At 44.6% G+C, this 3,102-nt stretch overlaps 1 pseudogene; it reads right to left on the bottom strand.

Annotated features, from left to right (window-relative positions):
- Nucleotides 1-331: 331 nt before the first annotated feature.
- Nucleotides 332-2,678, bottom strand: LOC135118498 (actin, cytoplasmic A3a-like; annotated as a pseudogene).
- Nucleotides 2,679-3,102: the final 424 nt, after the last annotated feature.

The raw sequence follows: 3,102 nt of genomic DNA, 5'->3' as shown, positions 1-3,102 counted from the left end.
ATAAACATTTATCAATTCGCTTTATTACAGCTTGTAAAATCGATACGATGTATGATTAGTAGTAATGGAGAACATTATATAATAAAACAGCCATGATAAAGTTGCGGACGTTGAGTTCCGTTACCGCATAAATATGAGCTAAAATATGTAAAATGGCACGGTCAATGACTAGCACTTGCAGTTAGAAACTCCAGTTAAAAGCTGTCTGCGACTATTTGTGAGAAGTGCACACTCGTGTCATTATGACTCTCAGAAACGATGCCTCGTCTTTCACTTACGAATTTAAATACGAAGGTAATGAGATGAGGATAGAAAGCAAGAAAAATGCAGATTTATACCGGTATATAAATTATCTTTTATTAAAAATGTTCAGGTTAGTAACGATTTATAAATAAATAAAAATCTTTGTCAAAAATACGGAATCGACAATGTTCCGCATTCATTATTACGTAATATGCATATTACGATACCTTACAGCCTATTTTTAAATACTGAACTTAAATAAAAGATCACAAGCGTAATTTGAGCCGCCCATTCAGGGGCCTGGTGTAGGGCATCATAAATTAGGAATAGTCTTACTTGGCGCTTAGAAGCACTTCCTGTGGACGATAGAGGGGCCAGACTCATCGTACTCCTGTTTGGAGATCCACATCTGTTGGAAGGTGGAGAGGGAAGCCAGGATGGATCCTCCGATCCATACGGAGTACTTCCTCTCTGGGGCGCGATGATCTTGATCTTCATTGTGGACGGGGCCAGGGCTGTGATCTCCTTCTGCATACGGTCAGCGATACCAGGGTACATGGTGGTACCTCCGGACAGAACTGTGTTGGCGTACAAGTCCTTACGGATGTCAACATCGCACTTCATGATCGAGTTGTAGGTGGTCTCGTGGATGCCGTTGGCTTCCATACCCAGGAATGAGGGCTGGAAGAGAGCCTCAGGGCAACGGAAACGTTCGTTACCGATGGTGATGACCTGTCCGTCGGGAAGTTCGTAGGACTTCTCCAGGGAGCTGCTGGAGGCGGCGGTGGCCATCTCCTGCTCGAAGTCGAGGGCGACGTAGCAGAGCTTCTCCTTGATGTCGCGCACGATCTCACGCTCGGCCGTGGTGGTGAACGAGTAGCCGCGCTCGGTGAGGATCTTCATCAGGTAGTCTGTGAGGTCGCGGCCGGCCAAGTCCAGACGCAGGATGGCGTGCGGCAGCGCGTAACCCTCGTAGATGGGCACGGTGTGCGAGACACCGTCGCCGGAGTCCAGCACGATACCGGTGGTACGACCGGACGCGTACAGGGACAGCACAGCCTGGATGGCGACGTACATGGCGGGCGTGTTGAACGTCTCGAACATGATCTGTGTCATCTTCTCTGCGAAACAAAGGGCACGGTCAGACTGGGGCTGCGGTCGCGGCTACAGGACTGTGTACACAGTGCACAGAGGGAACGAGGACCTACCTGTTGGCCTTGGGGTTGAGGGGGGCCTCCGTCAGCAGCACGGGGTGCTCCTCGGGCGCCACACGCAGCTCGTTGTAGAAGGTGTGGTGCCAGATCTTCTCCATATCGTCCCAGTTGGTGACGATGCCGTGCTCGATGGGGTACTTGAGCGTGAGGATACCTCTCTTGCTCTGGGCCTCGTCACCTACGTACGAGTCCTTCTGTCCCATGCCGACCATGACGCCCTGGTGGCGCGGCCTGCCCACGATGGATGGGAACACGGCACGGGGCGCATCGTCGCCCGCGAACCCGGCCTTGCACATACCGGATCCATTGTCTACTACCAGCGCAGCAACTTCCTCGTCGCACATTTTGAATTAGTCTGAAAATAAAGTTAAATTATGATTTCACCGAATTGTATAAACACTTTTTATGAGGAAAAGGAGTTAGTTGATTAGATACGTGGTGACGCAATGTCGTATTTATTTTAACAGATAGGTAGTCGTAGATAAAATATCTAGATACGAATTAGGTAATTCTAAAGAGTCACGCCTTGAGCCAACTCAGCGATAAAAGTACGCCTGATAAACGTTTTTCTAGTTACTATCTCCAAACGTTAAGTAGGTACCTATATCAAGACTTTTGAGAAATGAAGGAACGCTTGTAAGTTTAAATTTCTCAGTAAAACAACAATTATTTTAATAAAACAAACAAATGCAAGCAAATATAAATACGATTTAACTCTCCACAGTATAATGCGATTAAAAAACCACTTTAAATAAAATACAATTATAAAAGTGATGTACCAAAACCACTTTATCTGCAATGGGAATCGAACCCAGAGGACTCGAATTAGTAGAAGAGATCAATGCCACAAAATCGTCGAGGCAGTTACCAATTCACTAAATCCAAGAGGCACTTCACTTATATAACGTAAAAATGTTGTTATGTAATGACTAGTATCCACAGGTGGTAGTTTAAAATCGAGCACTGACTCTAAACGCTATTTAATTTTATTTATTTCAAAGTTTAAAATAATTTATTATTAAAATCCACGATTTAATAAAAATAAATCCAAACAAACTTACTGTTAAATAATAAGTTAATGACTAGGTACGACTCGTGCTGCTTCGGTCAAGCACACCTCACTAAATGAGAACCGGCTCTTGAGGATAAACTATATAAAACGCGCCTTATCAGAGTTCACATACTATCGGCTACAATTTATTTTCCGCCAATCACAGGCTGCCTGATGCTGCCTCAATTTTTGTCACCATATATGGTAACGCTCTGTGTTCTATCCACAATCTGTTGATAACGATACGGTTGATAACGATTACACCGGCACTGCTCGTTATCTGCAGCAGTGTGACTGTACACGGCAACGCTCACGTACCGCGAACACTCGCTCAGGGTCACCAATACGCTTCTTTAAATCACTGAAATTTCTCTTCAGTCTCCCCGTACTTTCTCTATGATTCAGCTGTTTTGCGCTAATTGCCACTAACGCCTAACATTAACCTACAAATATTTAATTAGTTTAATAGTCTACCGTTGAAAATGTTCTCATTATAATTATGAAAAGAGCAGAAAGCATTACTAACAGACGTTAAAGATGAGAGATATCTTATTCTAGTAGGTAGGATGTTACAGTGGCTGCACGGACTTAGTG

This window comes from Helicoverpa armigera, chromosome 2, assembly GCF_030705265.1.
Source record: "Helicoverpa armigera isolate CAAS_96S chromosome 2, ASM3070526v1, whole genome shotgun sequence".
NCBI classification, from domain to species: Eukaryota; Metazoa; Arthropoda; class Insecta; order Lepidoptera; family Noctuidae; genus Helicoverpa; species Helicoverpa armigera.
The sequence above is the reverse complement of the archived record's forward strand: the minus strand, read 5'-3'. Positions and strand labels throughout refer to the sequence as shown.